Genomic DNA, 25,201 nt, shown 5'->3' on the forward strand with positions numbered 1-25,201 from the left:
GTTGGGGGGGAACAGCGGGCCCCCGGGTGGTAGTTTAGGTTAGGGGAAAGCTCTTATCTCCTTAGAGGTGACATTCAAGCAAAGACTTGAATGACAAGAAGGGGTAATAACACTGCAGAAGGGGGGAAGGGCAGGTTGGAAAGATGAGGAAAGTCCTCAGTGACGGCTGCGCAACTCCGTGAATGCGCTAACAACCATGCACTTGCAACTTTAAATGGATAAGTGGTGTGGCGTGAGAGCTACATCTCAATAAGGCTGCTAAAAATTAAAAATAAAATTTAAATAATAAAGTCACTCATGGTTTTTCAAGTGCATATTTTCATGATCCCTGATCATGTCTCTTTAGGACAATGTAAGGGAAATCATGTGATGAACAATCAGAGTCCTTCTCCTTAATTCTTTTGTCTCTTCCTTTTATTACCCTGCGCCCCGTGGCCTTCCTAAGTGACTGTGTTAATCAATGAGTGAAGTCCCAGTGAGGACAAGTGCTGATGCCACTCGCACTGGTGGTTCACTCCCTCCCCACCCAACCAAGATTAGTATTTAGTAAAGGTCTTTAATGCCTTAACCCAATTTTCACCATTCTTGGCCAAAAGGCCTGAGTTTAGAGGAAAGAAGGACACACTTAAAAGTTGGAGCTGTTAAGTAACCTTCTGTGGGTTTTTAAAATTTCAACTCCCAGAAACCCACATGCCACAATTAAGAGTGTGTGGTCTAAAGACTGGGATTTTTAAGCAGCCCGGTAGGCCAATAGGATAGAAATGTTTAATTTGAGGCAACTTTTCTGTTACCTTGAACCAAACCATAGAGATAACTCCAGTTTCTCTTTTCAGGCATTCATTTGCCAAAAGAGCAGGGAACAAGCAGAAGAGAAACTTTCAAAGAATTTTTCTTTCACTATTTGCCATACTTTCTCTGTCTGAGTCAGACCACAAAAATGTTCAAATATGCGCAGAATACCTACATATATCAGAGGAGTAATGAAGACAGATGTTGAAAACAACATCAAATAGAAAGGGAGTTGGTCATCTTTTTTTAAAACTTACTTTTAAAACAAATAGCACTTAATTTCAAACATTGTCAATAAGACCCAACTTCCTGGGCAACCATTCACCAAAGATTCTCCTGCGCCGCGTTGATGGAAGACAGATAACTTGGCTTGGGTTGACCAAAAAAAAACAACACTAATCTTTTCCATTTTTAGATACAATATCTCTCTCTCTGATAGGATAGCCAGAGCAAATTTTCTCTTCCCTCAGTTTGTAGACCAGTTTCAAGTTATCAAAACCCAGGGCCACTGAAAAGGAAAAGCAAATTATTTCAATGCAAGAAAAAGCAAATGGCAGTATCAAGCTTGTGCAGCTCAGCTCCCATAAAATATGAATGTGGCCAAGGTTAGTGAGCCTCCAGGGGAATACTGAGGGGTGAGCTTACCACAGAAAAATGCAGGCCCCAGCTTGAAACATCTATAAAACTAATTGAAACAAAAAAAAGTGCAGGTTTTTCTAAACATACCAGGAAGAGTCACCATAAGGAAACTGATGTCCATCAAGACTCATACCAGCTGTGGTGGTTTCTGGACAGCTGCTGTAGAGGGTTGTCACCTTATTTCCATGCTTACAAACTAAATGGGGGGGGGGATTAACATATCAAAATTAAGAGATGAGATTTTAGCAAGAGAAAAAAATACTGGCGATGGTCATTCAAACAACTTGGCTGCAGGCACTGATCTTGTTTTAGTGCTGCTGCTGTTGTTTAAATCATAGTTTCTCATGCATGAATTTAAAAACTAATGACTAATTACAACACACGTTATAACATATTGCTACCCAGGTTGGCGCATGTGAGGCAAAGCCACTCAGCCGATTTTTCTCCAGAAGAGAAAGGGCCAAGTCCTTCACACGACCAATCGAAGAACAATCATATGACCCAACTGAATGTAGGGTCCAAACCAGGCTTAGTCTTCAGCTATGCCCCTCTCTCCTTGTAAAAGAAGGAAGCTAGGACCAAGTTGTCTAACTCATATGGCATAGAGACAAAAATAATTAAAGAACAGGGTCACCAAAGAGTAGATATCCAGAGTGTCCAAAGAAAGAGCTCCTAATAATAGATTTTTAAGCTTCCTTCCTCCCACCTCCTCTTTGCTACAAGGCTTCCAACACTCCCCTTCATAATGATATCTCAATGTTTCAGTTGCAAAAACTGTATTTGGTCCTTGTGAACCTTTTTCCTTTGTATCTGTTAGAACTATGGGAAACAGTATACTCATAAGCACGAAGTGGTCAACAGTGTTTGATCTCTTTCATGAAAAACGCACGACCAAAAGGAACATTTATTTTGCTGGGATGCCATCCTCCTACTCAAACTCTCCTCCCAGATTTGTGCTTTGAATATAGTAACAACTTTGGGAAGTGCTTTGGAGGTCTCATCAGACACGTGCATCTCAACCTTTGTTTAACCAGGGTCATCCTATAATGTAATGGGTGAGCATATAATTTAATTCCAAGATACATGGAAAGCAAAAAAGGAGTACTAAGCATAATTATTTCTAAACAGTAAGTATAAACTGGGACAGAACTGAGAAAACTGAACATACAGTCATCCTATATTTAACTCATGCCCATATAATATTATCTCTATTTTCTGTTTACCCACAATTTCCCATCTATCTAGAAGATGTCCTAGCTCATCAGTCAGGAAAGTGTAGCCTTTTTCTTGAAGTCTGTATTGTGGAAAAATAATTATATTGAACATACTTTTTACCTTTCAGAAATACCACTATTTCTCCCAAGAGTTGTATATGTGTCCCTGCTGAATTGGTTGAATTGAAAATCACTGCATGTTGGAAACTCTGACATACTCTGGGTCAGTGCGCTATGATAGAGAAAGCAGGCTGTGCAGGGCCTCTGCACCAATGAGCAAGAGGAGCTCAGAGAGGTAAAGGTCACTTCATGGCCTTTTAAGTTGAGTTTAAGGGCTGGCCCCATTCCAAATGTAGGGTCTGGGTAGGGTCTAGAAAAATGGGAAAAATTTAGAAGGTTTCAATGAGTTTCCTATCAATGACTAACCACTGGACAAATCCAACTACAATGGCCTAGGCCCCATTACTAAATCAACTACACCAAGTCTAATAGAAATATAATCAAGAAAAGTAATAATAACTTACACAATGTGGGAGACACTGCACTTCAATTTCTTGGTGATCTGTGGAAAACTGGGCTTTGAAAGGGCTGAATTGAAAAGGCACTTATGTGGCAGGACAGCAACAATATTTCCACAGTGCAGCCTTTGAAAGACAGAGGGTCCAAACCCACCAGGTCCTTGAGATTGGTCATGTCCAAAACTGTCACTGACAGGGCAGGAAGCCATAGGACTGCTCAGTTTGTTATTGTTGTGCCCTGGAATGGAGTTGTCCTAAACAGAGTTTCCTTTGCCAAAGGAAAAAAAAAAAATGCTTTACACATTGGCATTTTCAAACAGTTTAATAAAACAGATGGCCCCACTGTGTAGGCCTTTGACAAGAAGCACCAAGGTTGTTGTTATTTATTTCTCTGAAAGGAATCAGCAGGGGATAGGGAGTGTTTGGTGTCCCACAGGACACAGGATGGAAGTGCTAACTCACTGAGTTGGAAGCGCCTCAAGAAACCTTGTAAACAGCTTCTAGTTCAGCCATTCATTTTAAGACACAATATTGCCAAATAGATGACCAACCTAAATTTGAATGTCTCTATTGTAGAATCATCAACTTTCAGGGCTGGGTTGGATAACTGGGGCTGAGTAAGAATTTTTATCTGAACATCATTTCTGGAACATACTTGATCATAGGAATTATTTTTGATGGTCAGGGAGGAAGACAGAAAGACGAGCGAAGGGGTAAGACATTTGGGCCTTCAGGGAGTCCCTGAACTTTGAGACGATAGGTGGTCATTATGAAAAAGCAGTGTTTTCTATCCTAAAAATCACCACCAAGTCCCAAGGGAAACTCAGAAATGCTCATGACTGGCATTTGAAAAGTCTCAATGGGAACTCTCATCCCTGTTTCTCAGGTGTTGAAGTCAATGGCCTGGAAGCTTCTCTGCTGCCCATGGCCACAGATGCTTGAGCATTTTATGAGAGAAGATCCAGTTTGGTTAATGTTACTTACTTGCTTGCGGAAGGAGCGGTATCGTGGTATGTTCTTTCATAGAAAGCAGTAAATGAGCAAGAATGTATAATTTCCACTGAGGGGCAGCTCCGTTCCCCTCGGCTCCTGGCGTCTGAATGAAGCCAGGAGGAGAAGCTCTCCTCACCACAACCTTCAGTTACCGCAGCCAGATGCTTCCATTTCATTGCTCCTCCCCAACAACCAGCCTCCATGGGGTAAAAGCAACAAGACATTTGGGATGATGTGTCCCTTTGTCCCCAGCAGGCCACATTAATAACCTCTGAAGCGCGTTTTACATTTCTACTCTCTTGGAGGATTTTTTTTTTTAACCACGAAGCCTTGTGGTCTGTTTGAACAAGAAATCGTTTTACACTCCTGAATAATGCATTCCTCTCCAGCTATTTCTACATAACTTCCAGGATATGAAAACCACCCGAGGCTTCCAACATGGCTGCTTTCTTTCCTCTCACAAACAAACTCAGCAGTAATCATGCTAGTGTGGTCACTCTGGAGCTTTGTATTGCTTAAGCTCTTTCCCTCGGTCTTTTGTTCCACCAGACACTGATTATGACACTTCACCCCAAGTCTGGAGAGCAGGAAGGCTCCCTTCTGCTGACCTCTTGCCTGTAGCTTTTCCCATTGTCTGCCATAAATATATGATGTCAGCATGACTGATCCAGGCTCAGTATGGTAGGTTCAATAATGGCCCCACAGACTGTGTCCTAACCCCTTGAACATGTAAGTATCACCTTATAAGGAAAAGTGTCTTTGCCAATGTGATTAAATTAAGAATGATGATGAAAGGACATTATCCTGGATTATCTGAGTGGGTCCTAAATGCAATCACATGTGTCCTTCCTAATGAGAAGGTGAAGGGAAACTTGACAAACAGAAAAGGAGATGGCAATGTGGCCACAGATGCAGAGACTGGAGTAATGCAGCTACAAGCCAAGGAATTCTGGCAGCCACCGGAAGATAGAAGAGCAAGAAATAAATTATCCCCTAGAGTCTTCGGAGGGAGCAGTGCCTCGCCAACACCTTGATTTCAGTTCAATGAAACTAATTTCAGACTTCTAGCCTCCAAAACTGTGAGAGAATGAATTTCTGTTGTTACAGCAACCACGGGAAACTAATACACTCAGTTACCTGGGTCAGACCTTCAGGCCCTGCAGCTTTATACAAGTCACTGCTGTGACTTGTGCACCCACGCGCACCCCAGCACACTAATTTCTCCGACTTTTCTGAGGATGGTCTGACTTGTTCCCCCCTTAGCTGACGCAGGCAATTTGGCATCTCCTGTGTCATTCTGCCCTTTGAGAATAAATTTGTAGAAACAAAAGTCCCAAATGGATATTCAAACATGAATTTTCAAGCTCAACTATTGACTCTCAATGAAGTACACCCTCCACTGAGCTCGTCTCTCTCATCTAAACCGAAATGCTGCATTAAGATGTCTTCATGCCACTTAAAGGTCAGAACGATTTGGGTTTAGCTGTGTGAATTTGGTCACAATTTTTTTCCAGATCTCAGTTTTGTCATCTGAAAATGGAGATCATATAACACCTATCCCATTAAAATAAATAAATAAATAAAAATAAATTTAAAAAAATAGATAAAGCTTCCCTAGCAGTAGGATATATCTGAAATTCGTCAATAAAATATTTTCCACTAGGATAAATATTGTCACCTAATTCTTTCTTCAGTGCCCATGGCTTTGACTGTATCTGATGGATTAAGAAACACAGGGATTTTCTCCCAGAACAATGCCTAAAAAAACGAGAGGAATTTCCTAAGTAAGAGACCTAATATAAAAGAACTTTAATTATAACCAGCTCAGGAAGCATTATTTCACATTAGGTTATTCCATGACTCCCAAAGGAATTTTCAACTCAGCCATGGAAAACTGTGTTCTAGATTAAACCTTAACCAGTAAGACTCAATATGGAAAAAAATATATTTATTTTTATACATCTTAAATAAGAAATGCTTTATTGAGTTTGAAATTTTAAGGAAACCAAAGGGAAAGAGAGGATTCTTTTTTCTTTTTTTTTCTTTTTGGACTTTGCATTCCATGCAACTCTGCAAATGGCAAGCGCTTTGTTAGAATGCTATTTCATGGCCTTAAATATGCTTCAGAGCTTTGGGGCATTTAAAAAATATCATTAATATAAGCCAGGTTGGAAAAAAAAAAAGTAGCACTTTCTGGAGTCTAAATTAAATTGGTTGCTGTCCAAGAAAACTCTTGCATGAGGAGCTGCCAGGGGACAAAAAAGGACCATTAATCACTTTCTGCAGGTATTTGGAGTCTCCTACGCACCCAAGGATGAAAAGTGCTTTAGAAACAGGCTGCATGGCCTCAGAGTGCACAGCTGCACCCCACGTTTACCAAGAAGACCGATGGAGGGGTGGGAGGCACTGTTGCTAGGCCCAGACGGCCTGGATTCTAGGATAGGGTTCAGGGGTTGTTAACCCCTTAACAGTACCTCTCCGGGTTTCTGCCTGGTTGCCTGGAAAATGAGAGTTGAATCAGATGGTCTTGAGAGTTCCTTCAAGCTCATGTACTCCATGATGGCAGGAAAACTTGGGGGCGGGGGGCGCGTCCAGGAGTCCATTTACAAAGTCAGCACCTAAGGACAAGCTCTTAAAGGCCTGGTAAGGTGATCGGCTCTGCTCTAGGCAAACCGCGACTCAGTAAAAGAGAGGCATGCACCTCGGGACACAGGTTCCACCTCCTCAGAGGGGTCTTCCCTGAACACTCAGTAGACAGGCGATGGTGGCGCCCCCTGACGCCGGCACCCCTGCTCTGTCGACCCAATTGCCCTTGGTTGATTTTTTCTCGCTGCACTTAATACTATTGAAAGTATCATTTCTCTTAATCCATGTGTCTGTTTATCTTTCCTCACCCACTAAACTATAATTCCTGACAGAAAAGGGACCATCTCTTTCTCTCTCACCATAATATCCCAGGTCCTGGGCCTCTTTGGAATGCAGGAAACATTTCATGAATGAATGATTGAATGGATCCACTCTGGCATTCTGAACATCTGCTCTCTACACTGAAACAGAAGTGATCTTTTCAGAGTGCAAATTTAATCATGTCATTTCCCAGCATAGAACCCTTCAGTGACTCTAAGGTTAGAAACTAAATCTCTCATCCTGGCCTGTGACTGGGCTCCGGGGACCCCTCAGGTCCCTGTTGTTCCACTCTCCCTTTCACACTCAGAAACCCAGCCTCTCTGGCCTAGGTTCATTTCTTCTTATGCACTATGCTCATTCCTCCCTCTGGCCTTCGTCAGGAACGTGGCCCTGAAAGCATACCCAAACCTGCCTCCCAACCATCGCCCAATGAACTCTCTGTCACCTTTCACATCTGAGCTCTCGAGACTCTTCTTCAGGAGAGCGCCTGCCTGACACACACACAACTTCACACACCCTGGCCGAGGTGGGACTCTGTTATCTGCCCTGGAATGACCCTCCTCTCCTTCGGCACACCTATCTCAGTTTACAAATGTTCACTTACGCATGTGATTATTTACTTAATATTTGTCACCACCACTTCGTGTAAGATCTGAGACAGCAGGGCCCAGTCTGCTTTTGCTTCCTCTGGCATCCTCAGAGCCCAGCTCAGTGCCTGACGCATAGTAGCCACACAATCAACATTTGCAGAATAAATGAATGAGTGAGCAAGCAAATGAATGACTAACAGCTTTGTGCTTGGATAAAGCCAAAGCCTCTGTATTGTCTCAAATATTCTAAGAAATTGTTTCTAAAACCCAACTGTCTTGGGATACAAGAGCAGACTTCCTTTCAAAACCGATCTCCTCCAGCTCCAAAGCCATGCTCCTTTCGGCCGATTAATCATATCAGAGAACAGCGAGGAAGGCCTCCCCAAGACATAATCCCTCTGTACAGTCAGAGCTCCCTGCTGCCCCGTCCCTTTATACTCACTCATTCCAACCAGAACGTTTTAATTTGGAGGAAATAATGAACCTCAAGAGGAAAAGGGGAAAAGGGGAGGGTGGCCATGGGGGCCACGGAATTTGAATCAGTGTCTGGTTACCATTTCGGGCCTAAAAGGAAACAACTAAAACCAAGGAACTGGCAGTTGCAACTGCTCTTTGTTCTGTTTTTAAAAAGAAAATTCCACAAAATTCAGTTCTGAGGCTCGAAGCAAAAATGTTTTCTGCATTATAGAGGATCTACCAGAAATGTTCCTCAAAACTGCTGAAAACTCAAAACTCCAGGAAAACATTTGCTGATGGGAAAGAAAGGACCAAGCGAGCTCGGGATGAGAGCTTAGCTAAAGAGGCATTCCCTTCAGGGAAAGATAAGGGTCTCGGACCTGATCTCCAGTGTGCACAACTATTTAGGAGATAATTGCTGCACTAGCCAGAAAACAAAAAGCAGAGTTACACAGATAGCCCTTCTGGCAGAACACAGGTAACTGATAACAAAGAAAATGAGAGGGGGACAGAGAAGGTGAGGGGAAAATAGTATGCAAAGAAAAGAGTCAAATGGCAAAAGCTGATGTGTGAGAGCAGACCGGGAAGCTGGAGGCCCAAATGATGCTGCCAAGATAAGGGGGAAATGTAAACACAACCTAATAATCCACCAGCATTTCTTCCAGCCCAGGAGAACACGTCCATAAATCATGTAGAAAAGTGATACATTGGAAACCAGGGGATGGACCTAATCCAGATCTTATCCTGACTTATGTTCCGTTCCAGAGCCCGAAAATGAAAAGAAATGAAGGTGAAATATTGGTGAACTGTCTGTTCCCTTCCATGCATGCCCCCCTCCTGTCCTCTGTGGAGGTGGACACCTGGGCTGGAGTTCGGATGCCTGTCATAACTATATCCAGTGCACCCCTATGCACCCCTGCTTTCTCATGTGTGGAAGGAGGGTGCTTCCTGTCCCTCTGTGATCTGTGGGGTCCCTAACATCTGGACGGTATGGGAGCATGTGGGAAAGAACAGCTTCCACTGACAGCATTAACTATCCACCTATATCTATAGCTCTTCTTATGGACTTTCTGTGTAACCTTGGGCAGGTGGCCCAACTCCATTCGGATCCAGTTGACTCGTTTGAAAAATGGGGAAAACAATGGAGAATAATTAACTGTGGCTGAGAGACGTTCAATAATGTGCTCGAAGTTAGAGAGTCAGAATTCAGGCTCAAGTCTTACTACTGACAACGACCCTATTCTTTCCAGTACGGCGCGCTGCTATCCGAGGAGACAGCGTCAAGTTTTGTATTCGTGCAAGACAGCTATTAACGGTCAGAACGAAAGGTGATAATAAGCCGCATAAATTTCCAGCACTTGAAATATGGTTAGCAGATTCGAGCCACTATTATTGTTATTTTTTTTTTTTTAATTGATTTCAGAGCAAGAAGAAGGGAGAGGAAGAGAGAGAGAGAAACATTAATGATGAGAGAGTCATTGATCAGCTGCCTCCTGCACACCCCCTGCTGGAAATCCAACCCACAATCCAGGCATGTGCCCTGACCTGGAATCAAACTGCAATCTCCTGGATCCTAAGTCAATGCTCAACAGCTGAGCCATGCCGGCTGGGCTAGTTAGTCTTTATAATTATAAGTCCCTTAAGCCCAGGGTCTTAAGGAATAAAGGGAGAAGAGTGAATAATAATTTTTCGTAAGGTAAATTTTCTGTACTTTTTCACCTCTCTCTACTCAAAGTCTTTCTTCTAAATATTTATTTTATGTCATGATCCACAAATAATATATACTGAACAACCTCAAATCTGCTGACCATTTAAGAATTCTCACAGTTGACCAAGTTCATCAAGAGGTAACTGAGGAAAGATGTACTGAAAAGGTTCAGGGTCTGGCTTGGGTGAAATACGTGCTTTCTTGTTTGAAATAATTTATTGACTTTAAATATTTTCAAGTACTTGGTCTCACATCTGTAGGACACATGAAACTGAGGCCCATTTCACTTCAGTTTTTCAGGCTCTGTATACCCAAATCCATTCTGTTTCCTGGAGAGGTACAATTTTTTCCAGATGGAATTTCAAAGTTTTGTTCTAGCTCCCAAATACTGAATGTGTCCCCAGATCCATCTCTAGCCCTTGCATCTGGTTTTGGATGGTAATCGCCAAACCTCCTCATTTCACTAAAATTTCAACTTGGTAATTTGGTTCCTTAACTGAAACCTTGTGATGAAGCTCTGAAACCCCACCACCCCCCCTCATTAAAGCTGGTGAGCTGAATGGGTCAAACTTTAATCCTTCAGAGGTTCAACCCTGAAGCCATAATTCTATCTAATGAAAATTCAGAGTCAAAGAATTAAATGCCCAGCAGTCTTGGCACATAGTAGATGTTGCATAAGCATCTCTTGAGTGAAAGAATGAGAAACAAGACACAAATGAAAGGAAACAATCACATATGGTACTAGGCTTTTCACTGGGTCTCTTCAATATTGCAGATTCTTTCTTTTCAACCTGAGGCCTCATTTTATAGGTTAGAAAACTAAGGCTGGGAAAGATACAATAGTGGGTTTAAAATTGCATAGCCTGTTTGTAGTGGTGTCAAGATTCAAATTCAATTCTGCCAGATGCCACAGCCCCCACAATTTCCACTACACTACCTGCCCCCTTCTATGAAACTTCAACTAACATAGGTTTACAAGCATTCAGTGACAACTAAGTCAAAGCAAAGGGGTTTTTCCTCAGGCTAAATTAAACTTGCAAGGATGCTAGTGTGTGTGTGTGTGTGTGTGTGTGTGTGTGTGTGTGTGTAAACTAGGCCTCCTCAATGCTATATAGGATTTGTAGAGAGTTAGGACATGCTCCATCCTCAATGTTTAAAGTTAGAATTTCACCAAAACTCTTTGGGGTAGAGAATGTTTTCACACCAAACATTTATTTTTGTTTTATCAAAGCACATGTTGCAGTGACTTACAAGAAGTGTAGAGATGAGAAACTGATGGCTGACATGACATTTCTACAATGTTATTAAGAAGCAGGCTCCTTCTATCCTTAGCACATAGTTTTCAATCTCATAGTGCCTTCAGGACCCCAAAATGGCTGCTGGAGCACCAACAATTACAATAGCCATTCCAGGCAAAAGGAAGATGAAAAGGCCAAGAGCAAAAAAGTGTATGTCATTTGAGACTTTAAACTTTCTCTTTAAATTTCCTTTTCCAGAAGCCCCATCCAGTGATATCTATGAACATCTCTTTGACTATAACTATATCACATTCAAGAGGGGTTAGAAAACATACATATGTAAGGTAGGTACACTGCCAATCCAACAAAATTTTATTCTCTAGGTAAGAAAACAAAGACAATATTAGATAAACAACTGCCAGGTCTGGCACAAATGCCTGACACATCATTTAAACATCTGGCATTTAATGAGTATCTTTTAGTTACACGAAACTAGACACTTGGAAGGATTGAGTGGTGTGTTAAAGATAAAATCCTTGCTTCTTTGGAGTATAACAAAGCCATATTACAGCCTGTGACCTCAAATGTTGGATAATAGAAGTTAAAAGTTACCTCCTTTCTTAAAAAGTCAATTTAAACGAAAAGAAAGCATGAGTTTATCAAGAATATCAGTGAGCCATTAAATACCCTTGGCTTCAAAGTCTCTGAAGTGTAGGTCTATGAGGTTTGCATTTTCCTTTCATATTCCCCAATAAACCTAAAAGCACGTGTTCCTAATCTTATGGCTAAGGAGAGACACTAGAGAGAGACACTACCACACACAGGAGAACCAAAGATTCCCTTTTCTCCTTCCTCAGGGCCCATCTCAGAGGGCTCCTGGGAATGACCTTTGCCAGAGGTTAGAGGGGCTCTGAACCGAGCACCTGTATCATCGGCAAGAATCTGGGGTTCTCTACATCAGAATGAGTCTTAAAGGTGCTCAAAGCCAGTGCCTCCCAATCCAACTCCATCTCTTCGGAGTGAAGGTAAACACAATGTGGAGATGAAAGGCTGGCTATATGGATGGTGGCTGCAGGCTAATCAGTAGGGGGCAGGGTCTAACTCCCAGAACTTCCCACAGGAGGCTCACTTTCAACCCTGAGGAAGGTGCCCCACTCCCAGTGACACTATTGGGGCATTGTTCTTAAAGATACTGCACCACTTTTTATAATGTTAGATTAGTTCAATGTGCTTTTTAAGGGTGTATTTTGGCCATATGGTTGGCTGAGCAGATGTTGGCCAACACTCAGGCGACCAATGGAAATTAGAACCAGGAGTGGTGTGGTCCACCCATAAAGCCACTCAGATGTTGGTGAACCAAAGGGCAACAGCCACCTCAGGAACAAGAGCTTGCACAATTCCATCCTTGTGTTCACATGTATTGTTCACATCCATTCTTGCCACTTGCTTCCAGGCTATGTTCACTCTTGTCTGATTTGTGATGATGTCCTAGAAAGTATTGACTTACACACTCCTCTAAAGAGTGACACATTCAGAACGGAAATAGGTAGAGAAGTATATAGGAAAAAACATGTAATGAAAAGTGTAAAGACAAGGAAGACTGACAATCATGTCACCTCTTACATTGTTCCTGTTCACATGCCCTTGACATCGATATGCTGTGTATATTTCAAAGATACGGATCATTATTTTTAAACACAAATATGCATCAACTTGAAGTCCTTAGACTTGCTTTGTGTATTCGAATATATCATCCTTATATGCTATGGGGAAACCACAACTAGGAGGGGAAAATGTAGAAGGGATGGGACTTAACTACTGGAATACTGAAACCACATAAGCTGAGTAAATTTTTAAAAACTTTTTTTGTCTCTTTGTGTATAAACTTACACAAATCCAAGTGTTACAGTCATCTGCAGGGCCAAACTCGACCTTCAGAAATATTCCAGTCTACAACAGCATCCCATATCTCTGAATTCTGCCGGAACCGCAGTCTCTTCCACATCACATAGGCCTTATTTATATGCCATCTTTGACTGTTTTTGCCTTTCATGAGAGTGTCCCTTCTTTCAAGGAGTTTCAATCTGCTTAAGAAGACTCAAAAATGCTTTGTTCTTCTGAAGCTACACATAATCTCAGTACAGTTTTGCATGTAGCAGGGATGCTGTAAGCATTCACTGATTTGTGGATCGCATGCAAATATTAGCTATGATCAAGAACAAGGATCATACAGTTCTGTCTCCTGGGGATTGGTAGCCCCTTTCTCTCTGAGAAGAGCAGGGCATCTTCCCACTGAAATTCCACAGATGCCTGATTTTTTTTCCTCCCTAGATGTTAATCTACTGTCCTGTGAGAATCACTTATATTTATTATGTGCCAAACCCAACACCCAACACATAATTCAAGATAACCTGCCTCATAAATTCTATGCATAGGATTTATCTAGCCCATATGGGTGGAAGTTTTGATCTCTAGAGCTGCACAGATTTTTATAATTCATGAAAGTCCCTGCACTGCCCAGAGCTCTGTTCCTCATGTTTCCTATGCAGCATCCTCCCTATGTGCTGGCAGATTATGGAGCAAAGACAATGAAATAAATACTAAGCTTGAAGATTTTGTTATAAGGATGTTGATAAATGGTTTTGGATAAATGTGATTTATTCCATATGACTGCCTTCTCTGACTCTTTCTAACTAAATACAACAAATACTTTCAGGAAAATATCTGTTTTTAAGATAGCTTGAGAGTAACAAAAATCTGTGCCAGGACCACAGGCAGGGGACCATCTTAAAGGAATCACAATTCTTTGGGTGAATGGCCAAATCTAAGACACCTTAAGAAAAAAACAACCACGATCAGAGTTCTTGATACATTAGAAGTACACATAGTTACGGGCTTTCAAAGAATGCTTTAGTAGGGAAGGGAGATAAGACACTGCTGTAGTAGACAACTCCTAAATTGCAGTGGCTGGTTTTGTTGAGAGCCCAGGGCACAGATGGTCCAACAGGTTTTGTTCCTCATTCCCCGTCCTGGGCTTCTCTTATCTCATGCTTTCACATTCTCCTAGGTCTTGGGAATTCTCCTCATTCAGCCCAAATGTGAGAAAAGAGTGGGGGGGGGAGAGAGTGCTAAGGTATTTGGTTTGGTTTAGCTTTCAAAGAACCAAGCCTAGAAACGGCACACAACATCACTTCTGCTTGCACCCCTTTGCCCGGAACTCAGCCACATGCCACACCTGATGGCAAGGGACCAGTAACGGAGTTTGCAGAGTGCTCAGGCAGAACAGGGCAGGAATGGTGGTGACCACAGCAGCCTCAAAACAGCCAGGACAAAAAGAAGCCAGAAACAAAAGACCACATATTACATGATTCAATTCATATGAAATATCCAGGACAGGTTGATCTATAAAGACAGAAGTAGATTAGTGGTTGCTCAGGGGTGGGAAGGGCTGGAGGGGAGTGGAGGGGTGATAACTGAAGTGTTCAGGGTTATTTTGGAGGTGATAAAAATGTTTCAAAATTGACTGTGGTGATGGTTGCACATCACATATATGTGAATATACTAAAAACCATTTAATTGTAAAAGGTGAATTGTATAGTATATGAATTATATTTCAATAAAGTTGTTTAAAAATAAAGGACAAGCTAGATATATGGGAATTATTTGCATTACCTTTCCAACTTTTCTATAAATATATAACTACTCTAAAAATAAAAGACTTTTTAACTATTAAAAAAATTAAAAACCACAACCAATTTCAAGGATAGTGATTTTTTCCCCCTCTCACCTTTCTCTCAAGCGAAATCTGGTGAAACTGAATATGAAAGGCCTTATATTTCAAGTCAGAAAGCTTCAGTGTTAAAGGTTTTCAATCTGCCTGAGGCTCAGTTTCCTATTCTGCAAAATGGGAATAATACATTGACCTCAAAGGTCAATATATTCAGATATTGATGATTAAGATACTAAATCTGAAAGCCTTTGGCAATCCAGGCATCTAGTTGGCTCTTGAATAAAGAATATTAATCATTTAAACTCTTCAAAGGGAAATAAACTATTAAAATAAAACTAACCCAATAAAAAATTTATTTAAGAGTTAAACAAATACTTCACAAAAAGAAGATATTCAAATGTTCAACATTCCGGGCTGAATGTTTGTGTCAATCCCCGCTCCCCCCAAAAAATTACATATAATTTTTATATATAATTATTAAGTTATATATAATTTAATAATATATATTATATATTTTTATATATTTATTAAATATATTATATACTTATATCTTTATTATGTATCTTTATATATAATAAATGTATATTTATTATATATATTATATTTATATATAATTATATGTGTGTGTATGTGTGTGTGTGTGTGTGTGTGTGTGTGTGTGTGTTTAAATCCTCCAATGTGATGGTATTTGGAGGTGGGACCTTTGAGAGGTTGATTAGGTCATGAGGGTAGAGCCTTCATGAATGGGATTAGTGCTCCTTATAAGACTAGACATAGGAACAGAGCTCTTCTCTCTCTCTCTCTCTCTCTCCCCCCACCCTTTCCTCCCTCCCTCCCTCCCTCTCTCTCTGGCATGAATGAATACAGCAAGAAAATGGCTGTCTACAAGCCAGGAACCAGTCCTCACCAGGTACTGCCTTCCCAGTCTTCAGAACTATGAAAAATAAATGTTTGGGGTTAAGCCACCCACTCTATGGCATTCTTGTTACAGCATCTGGAATGGACTAAGAAAATCAATAAGCATATGAAAAGGCACTCAACATCAGTAGTCACCAAGGAAATGAAAAGTAAAACCACAATGAGATAACTTTACACAGTCCTAGAATGGTTAAATTAAAACAAACTCTACTAAGCATTGACAAGGATGTGGAGCAACTAGAACTTTCATTCATTGCTGGTGGGAGTTTAAAATTGCACAATCACTTTGGAAATAAATTGTCACTGTCTGATAAATGTAAGTATTTACCTACCCTATGACCTAGCAATAATACTTGTAAACAAATGTATTTGCTCATAAAAAAAAAAAAAAAAATAGCAGCTTCATGTATAAAAAGCAATAACTGGAAACAGTCCAGGTGTTCATCAATAGAAAAATCCATAAGCAGATTGTGGTATGTCCATACAGTGGAATAATACTGAGCAAAAGCAAAGAACAAACTACTGATACACACAACAGAGATGAGTCTCAAAAAAAATATGCTAAGTGAAATGATGCATAAACCAAAGAACACATACATATGATTCCATTTATACAAAGTTTCTAAACGTAGAAAACTAATTGATAGTGACAGAAAGCAGACCCGTGGTTCTCTAGAGATGGAGCTGTAGAATAAGAAATGACTAGAAAAAAAGTATGCAGTAACTTTCTAGGATGATGGCATTATTTTATTTTTCAATCGGAGTATATAACACAATGATTTATCCACTTTACTAAACATAATAAAATACTGTTAATGTGAAAAATAAGGAAATGGGCTAATGGAAGGAGAGTAGAAACGATTTCATTCATTTTTCCTTGGAAATGAGAGGGGGTGTGGGACATATATATTAATTGTCTGCATATGACAATTAGTCTGCCTTCCCAGCTCACCAAGGTGCAGGGCCCTGGAAAATTACCTCTTTAGAGTCAGTGTCAACTCTGTAAATAGCCATGCTCAGTGTACACTATGCAGGTCAGTATATTCCATATTACAGTTAAAAAATAATAACCTCTAACCCAGACACGTCTTAGATCACATTTTTCTTAAATTATATTAAGCTAATGAAAACAGGAAATCAAGCACATTGAAGACATTGCAGAAAAAGTCCAAAATAGACTAAAATGCAAATGAAGGCTATGAGAAAAAGACAGAAGATGCTTTTTTTTCTTTTCTTTTTTTCCAGCTCCAAAATTATTCCAGCCAAAACTCAGGAGAGGGGGAAATGAGAATCCTGGGATGGAATGGCAATCAAAGGCAAGGAAACACAGAACATTCAAAGCATTGTGCATAAGCATCGAGGGAGAGAAGCGAAATAAGTCTGTGTATTAACTTACAGCTGGCAACCAGTTAAAATGGGAATTTAATGACTCTGAAGGCTTATGTCTTATACATGAACAAAAATTAAAGTTGGAGGCAGAATCCTATTAAATTACTGGAGCAGATTTTGTTCCTTCAGTTTTAGGTTTTAAAACTTAAGTTTTGGTATGATAGAAACTGTTCATAAATGTTCAGTTTTCTTCTAGTGGCTAATGAGACTTTATTGTTGTTTGCCATTTGTACAATATACATGCTTAGTAGCTACTCTTTAAAAAAGTGTTCATAGCCCTAGCCAGTTTGGCTCAGTGGCTAGAGCATTGGCCTATGGACTGAAGGGTCCTGGGTTCGATTTGGGCCAAGGGCACATACCTTGGTTGAAGGCTCGATCCCCAGTCCTGGTCAGGAGGTAACCAATCGATGTGTCTCTCTCACATCAGTGTTTCTCTCCCTCTCTCTCTCTCTCTCTCTCTCTCCCCCGCCCCTCCACTCTCTCTGAAAAGCAATGGAAAAAATATCAAGTGAGGATTAAAAAAAAAAAAAGTTCAAAGATTCTAAAATAAGAGCAACTTGCCAGGCCGGGCATGGCTCAGCGATTGAGCATCGACCTAGGATCCAGACGATCGGGGTTCGATTCCCAGTCAGGGCACATGCCCAGGTTGCGGGTTCAATCCCCAGTCAGGAGTGTGCAGGAGGCAGCCAATCAATGACTCTCTCATCATTGATGTTTCTCTCTCTCTCTCCCTCTCCTTTCCTCTTTCTGAAATCAGTAAAGATATATTAAAAAAAAAATTCACAACACAAATCTAAGGATTTTTTCTCCTTCCTTCCTTCCTTCCTTCCTTCCTTCCTTCCTTCCTTCCTTCCTTCCTTCCTTCCTTCCTTCCTTCCTTCCTTCCTTCCTTCTTTTTCTACAGTGGCTGTAATAGTCCTCCACCCAACTTTGCTATCCCTACTCCCTTTTTGTTTCTGAAATGCCAAAAGTGGAGACATTGGTGCCAAAAGGAGCTGACGTGACGGGACGCAGCCCTGTCCTAACCTCCCTGGCTGTCCTACTCTCTCCCCCAAGTTTCTCTTGGAAGTTCATGATTAATCAGCCCCCACAGCAGGGCTCGCGGTACTGGCCAGCCCTCCTCAGCTGCAGTCAAAAGCTCATAAATCTACAGAGGTAAAGACAGAGGGCAGCCAACAAACCCCTCTCTGAAAGAGCTGGGAGTGTCAAGGCAAGATCTCTGGGAATATTATGGACACAATCCTGGCCTCAGCTTTTTCTTCCAATCAGCTAGCTAGAGATTCATAATGCAAAATTGGCATATAAAAGTGTGCTCAGTACATACCTCAGACTTTCAGCTCCTCAGATCCCAGAGCAGAGGTTCACTGTGAAGTTAAATATTCTTTGAATCTCCAAGGCTACAGCATCTTTAAACAGAGCCCAAGAAAGAAAATGCAATGGTTTCAGATCCTACTTCTGCTACTGATCAGCCATGTGACCCTCAACAACTTACTTAATCCCTCTCAGGGTCAGTTTTCTCTTCACTAAAATGAGGTACAACAATGGCTTGTCGTCCGGCTTCAATGAGATGATGCAAGGAAAGTACTTAGCACTGTGTTGGGCATTTAGAAGGTGTTCAAAAAGTATGTTGTGTTGTTATCCAAGAGTTTGTCTATTATAGCAGTTCTCAAAGTTTTTGATCTCAGAACCCGTTTCAGCTTTAAAAAATTATGGAGGACCCCAAAGAACTTTGGTTCATAAGGGATATGTCTTTTGATATTTACTATATTTGCTATTAAAACAAAAAAAATCTAAACCCAAGAATACAGAAGCCCACAATTAGCCATCAGAGCAATGACATCACACATCATCTGGCTTCTAGAAAGTTCCACTGTGACAACACCTTGGTATTATAGCTTGGACCTGCACAGACCTCAGATTATATTATTTTTTTCTGGTATATTATTTTCTCCTTTTTTCAAGCAATAGTGTACTTTTAAATGCCCCACACTGTGGCTTCTTGATCATTTGGATTCCATCAGGTAAGGAATCCAAGTCTTATTTTAACAAGCTATTTACAAGTTGGTGCCAAGAATTCTCTTTTATTTCTTATCTGTGTAATTAAGTCTATAATTTGTCTCATGTCTCTTAATTCTCTTCTTAACAGAAGTGATAAATGTCCAATAACAATAATAATTGCTGTTATATACTGGGCACTCTGCCAGGAGCATAAAAAAACAGGTTACCTGACTTGATGTTTATAATCACCCTACAATGCACCCATTTTTACTCCAACTTTATAATTTTTATGAGGAAACAGAAAAGTTAAATAACTTATACAAAATCATATTAGTAATTGGTGCACCTAGAAGGAGCCCAGACTTCCCTGATTCCAAACATGCACTACAATTTATTCTTCCTCTCTAGGTCCCTACACACACACTTCACAATCAGTTTGTTTTCTTGTATTTTAAGATAACTGTAATGGTAGTGGTTGAGTCATGATCTCTCTCTTTTTTTTAAATATGTTTTTATTGATTTTAGAGAGAGGAAGGGAGAGATAGAAACATCAATGATGAGAGAGAGTCATTGATCAGCTGCCTCCTGCAAGCCCCCTGCTGGGGATTGATCCTGCAAGCCCTGACTGGGAATCAAATCGTGACCCCTTGGTTCATAGGTCGATGCTCAACCACTGAGCCACACTAGCTGGGCATGATCTCTTTTTTAAAAAACAAATCAAAATTTCTGCTGCCATTTTTGCAAAAATTGACCAGCTGATCTAAAATTCATATAGAAGTGCAACAAATTCAGAATAATCAAAACTATCTTGAAAAAGAAGTTGAAGGACTTCATACTTCTCAACTTCAGACTTACAATAAAACTATAACAATCAAGATGGTGTGGTGCTGGCATGACAGACCCATAGATCGGTGGAATGGAATTGAGAGTCCAGATATAACCTTGATTTTCAACAAAGATGCCAAGGCAATTTAATGGGAAAGAATAGTCTATTCAGCAAATAGTGCTGGGACACCTGGATGTTTACTGCAAAAGAAAGAAGGTAGAGCCCTACTTTGTACCATATACAAAAATTAAAGCAAAATGGATCCAAGATTAAATGTAAGATCTAAAACTATAAATTCTTAAAATAAAGCATAGGAGTAAATATTCACGGCTTTGGATTAGGCAATCATTTCTTAGATAAATCACCAAAAACACAAGTGACAAAAGGAAAAATAAATCAATTGGACTTCATCAAAATTAAAAACTTTTGTGCTTTAGAAGAAACCACGAAGAAAGTGAAAACACAGTCCACAGAATGGGAGAAAATATTTGCAAATCAGATATAAGGGACTTATCTCTTATTATAATAAAGAACTCTTACAACTCAACAATTAAAAGACAAATGACTCAATTTAAAAATGTGTAAGAGGTTTGAATAGACACTTATCTGAAGAAATACAAATAGCGAACTAGTACATGAAAAGATGCTCAACATCATTAGCTATTAGGGAAATGCAAATCAAAATCACAAAAAGGTACCAGTTCATACCCACTAGAATGGCTAAAATTAAAAAGAAAGACAATAACAAGTGTTTGCAAGGATGTAGATAAATTAGAACCCTCCTACACTGTAGGTAGGAATATAAAATGGTGCAGCTACTTTAGAAAACAATCAGTTCCTCCAAAGGTTAAACACAGAGTTACCGCATGACCCAGCAATTCCACCCCTAGTTTATATACACCAAGAGAATTGAAAACATTTGTTCACACAAGAACTTGTACATGAATGTTTATAGCAGCATTATTCGTCATAACCAAAAATGTCTTGAAATATCTATTAACTGATAAATGCATAAGTAAAATGTGTATGTATATGTATGTGTGTATACTGAAAATGAAATATAATTCAGCAACAAAAAAAGGAGTGAAGTACCGATTCATGCTACAACATGGATGAAGCTTAAAAACATGTTAAGTGAAAGAAGTCAGTCACACACAAAAAACACATATATTGTATAACTTTATTCATATAATGTGTCCACAATAGGCAAATCCATAGGGACAAAAATAGGGGTCTAGAGGGAGAGGTGAATGTGGAGTGACTGCTAAAACGTACCAGGTTTCTTTCTAGGACAATGAAAATGTTCTGAAATTAGATAGTGGTGATGGTTGCGCAACTTCATGAATACACTAAAAATTACTGAATTGTTGTGGTATGTGAAATATATCTCACTAAACCTGTTATTTTAAAATATTAGTTGGGAGAAATAAGACGGCGGGCAGGTTACAGCTGTACCCGCCGCCTCCCGCAACCACATCAAAATCACAACTAAAATACAGAACCACCGTCACTCAGAGCCTCCTGAGATCTGGCTACACAGGAGCCCCACAACCAGGGAACTAAAGCAGCACCGAGACCGGGAGGAGGGGCGGAGACGCGGGCGGGTCGGGGCTGAATCCCGGACACGCGGCCACGGGCCCACACCCGGTGCCGCGGGGTAAACCCGGGAGGGAATCTCGGCGGTGGGGGTTTCCTGAAAGAGTGAGGGGGCCCAGCCCCACAGCAGGCCCCCAGCCCAGGGCTCCAGGGCCAGGAAGAGATATCCCCACAACTCTGGGCTGTGAAACCAGTGGGGACTGTCGCTGAGGGTCACAGAGGCTGCGGGAGCCCCAGCAGCTCCTCTTAAAGGGCCCGGGACGGACTCACTCAGACGCTCCCTCTGAGCCCCAGCCCCAGCTTGAAAGGACCCGGGACACTTGGGGAGGAACTAACCTGCCTGAAATCCGGGCAAGAGCTGGAGGGGCGGCTTCCTCCCAGGCAGAAGGGCTGGCAGAGGCCATGGCTCCTGTGGCGAGTCCTCCCCGCACACAGCCAGCAGGCAGGCGCCATATTTGAATCGCCAGCACCTGACTCTCACCTTTGGCCCCGCCCCGTGATCCCCGGAGGCCCCGCCCCTCCCCACCTGCAGCTCATCCAGGCCATTTCCAGGGGCTTTTCTGTGCAAGTGGCCTCTCGAGCCCCATGCTTAGGACTTTCCTAAAATCTCTCAAACAAGCAGCAGCTGCCCCATACAGCTTGATAAGTGGCCCCAGGCCTGGCACTAGCGGCAGCCTGCATTGGCTCATAGCTTGGCCTCTCCTGGGCACCTCCAAGCCCAGCACAAGAGGCAGCCAACTACAGTTTGCTGAGTAACTCATGCTGGGTGGCCCTGGGCAAGGCACTGGCACAGGCTGACTTTGCACCTCCCGGGAGGACTTAGAGACAGTGCACCTCGTGGTCAGACTCAACCACGCTGGATTACATCCCTACCACATCCACGAGTGACACTCAAGGGGCACACTTGGTGAACACCAAAGATCCACTGAAGTAAATCCTGCTCCATAGGGGTGTCTCCAGCATAGCAGCTCTCTGGCTGTAGTTGCAGCTGGTCCTCACAGCTGATTGGCCTGGGGGTCAATTCCTCCCAATGACACCAACAGCAACCAAGGCTCAACTACAACAGAACAGTGCTCACAGCCCACACAGGGAAGCACCTAAAAGGCCCAGCTCAGGTGACTGGGGAGGCTGAGCCACTGGGCCCTACAGGTCACCTACTACACAAAGCCACTCTACAAATTCCAGGAGACATAGCAGCTCTGCCTAATACATAAAAACAAACACCTGGAAGCAGCCAAAATGTAGAGACAGAAAAATATGTCACAAAGGAAAGAACAAAAGAAATCTCCAGAAAAGGAACTGAATGAAATAGAACCAAGCAAGCTACTAGACACAGAGTTCAGAATTACGGTTATAAGGATGCTCAAGGATATTAGTAAGACTATTACAAAAACAAGTGAGACCATAGATGACCTAATAAAGTACCAATCAGAAATGAAGGCTACATGAACTGAAATGAAGAATAATTTACAGGGAATCAATAGTAGGGTAGAGGACAATGAGGATCAAATCAGCAATTTGGAACATGAGGAAACAAAAAACACCCAACCAGAAGAGCAGAAAGAAAAAAGAATCCAGAAATATGAAAATAGTATAAGGAGTCTCTGGGAAAACTTCAAACGGCCCAACATTCATATTATTGGGGTGCCAGGAGGAGAAGAAAGAGAGCAAGGAATTGAAAACCTATTTGAAAAATTAATTACAGAAAACTTCCCCTACCTGAGGAAAGAAATAGACTTACAAGTCCAGGAAGCACAGAGAGTCCCAAACAAGAGGAACCCAAAGAGGCCCACAGCAAGACACATCATCATTAAAATGCCAAAAGTTAAAGACAAAGAGAGAACATTAAAAGGAGCAAGAGAAAACCAGTTAGTTACCTACAAGGGAGCATCCATACGACTCTCAGCTGATTTCTCAACAGAAACCTTGCAGGCCAGAAGGAGTGGCAAGAAATATTCAAAGTGATGAAAAGCAAGAACCTACAACCAAGATGACTCTACCCAGCAAAGCTATTGTTTAGAATTGAAGGTCAGATAAAGAGCTTCTCAGACAGGAAAAGCTAAAGGAGTTCATCACCACCAAACCAGCACGACAGGAAAAGTTGAGGGGTCTTCTTTAAGAAGAAGCTAATGAACAAAAGAACCTGACAAACGAAATAGATCCAGAGACACTGACTCATGCAACAGACGATCATATTTCAGAGGGAAGAGGGAAGGGGGGTGGAGGGTGGGAAGAGATTAACCAAAGAAGTTATATGCATATAATGCATAGCCCATGGACACAGACAATAATGGGGTAAAGGCCTGAGGGGGTGGGAGTGAGGTGGAGGGGGTCAATTGGGGGGGAAATGAGACACCTGTAATACTTTCAACAATAAAAATAGCCCAGCCGGGCATGGCTCAGCGTTTAAGCGTCGACCTAGGATCCAAGCGATCGGGGTTCAATTCCTGATCAGGGCACATGCCCAGGTTGCGGGCTCTATCCCCAGTCGGGGGCGTGCAGGAGGCGGCCAATCGGTGACACTCTCATCATTAATGTTTCTATCTCTCTCCCTCTCTCCCTCTCCTTTCCTCTCTCTGAAATCAATAAAGATATATTTAAAATAATAATAATAATAATAAATTTAAAAAATATATATATATATATATAATCCTATTCTTGAATTGGGTTTTATATAATTGCATTCCTTCTGTTTTTTTCAACCTTCCAACCCACCCCAGGCAGTGAATCTGGAAATGAAACAAGTTATTAATTTTATTTAGTTGAAATAATGTGCATTGCTGAAGGCTGAAGGAAATACAGTTTACACCCAAGTAAACCATATCATAAATCAAAGCTAGGAAGTACATGTAAATAAAACCAGCAATGATTCAAGATTTCAGCTTGTGAGTGGGTGTTATCTGAGAAAATGCATTTCATGGGTGGGGGAAAAAATGAGCCTACATTTTGTGGGCAAAGCTGGATCATTTTAAGCAAAGAATAAATGCTACATCTCCATATTTTGCCCTCTTGGGTTTGCCCCACCCCACCCCCCTCAGATCCCAATTCCCACCTGAATTCACCAGCATTCTGTAAGCCTCTGGAGAAGCTGTTTGAGACAGCTGATGGACAAGTGCAAGCTTCAGAGTCCTGTCTGCTGCAGATGAAGGCTGTTAGCGGGGGCCTGAGCCTCTCTGAAGAGCCATAGACCCACCAGAGTCTCTCGGAGACCAGCTGTCCTCCTACGGTTCCTGCTGAGAACAGCACTCCAATCCAGCAGCCTGGAAGCAAAGAGCTCCTGACACTTGTCAAAGTCACAAAATCTGGAAGAGCTGAGTTAGTTCATTTGGGAAGTCAGAATGACAGGAGAATTAGATAAAAGAAGACATTTGGAAGAATTAAGGGAGGAAACTAAGTTAAACTGCCCAGCAGATCTTAATACTACCTCAAAGTTGACAGATCATAAGTACTCTTTTTACTTTTTTAGTCCATGCAAAATACTTCAGATTCTTTCATTGTGTTACTTTGGAGCTACTCTTTTTTATAAAGCAATGACGAGATATTGAGTTTCAGTGTTTGTGCAGGGAACAGGGGGTTAAAAGAAATGGGAGCATTGCTTTTACTGTTGTTTTTGTGTCTAAAGCCATTATTCCTAATACCAAAGCAACCATATTAGCTTTAAGAACCACCAACAAAAGGGCAAGTCAAGAAAC

The 25,201-nt window shown here is 41.3% G+C and overlaps 1 long non-coding RNA gene across 2 annotated transcripts in view; it reads right to left on the reverse strand.

The window, feature by feature from the left end:
- LOC107544889 (uncharacterized) overlaps positions 1-24,943 on the reverse strand; it is a 97,093-nt gene extending 72,150 nt beyond the window's left edge. For both annotated transcript variants that reach the window (XR_015715442.1, XR_001603953.2), the window contains exons 1-2: positions 24,562-24,943; positions 18,414-18,495 (exon numbers count right to left, since the gene is read on the reverse strand). This is a non-coding gene — a long non-coding RNA (uncharacterized LOC107544889). The remainder of the gene's footprint in view (positions 1-18,413; positions 18,496-24,561) is intronic.
- Between the last annotated feature and the right edge of the window lie 258 nt (positions 24,944-25,201).

The sequence above is a fragment of the Miniopterus natalensis genome, chromosome 12, assembly GCF_054644295.1.
Source record: "Miniopterus natalensis isolate mMinNat1 chromosome 12, mMinNat1.hap1, whole genome shotgun sequence".
Lineage (NCBI taxonomy): Eukaryota > Metazoa > Chordata > Mammalia > Chiroptera > Miniopteridae > Miniopterus > Miniopterus natalensis.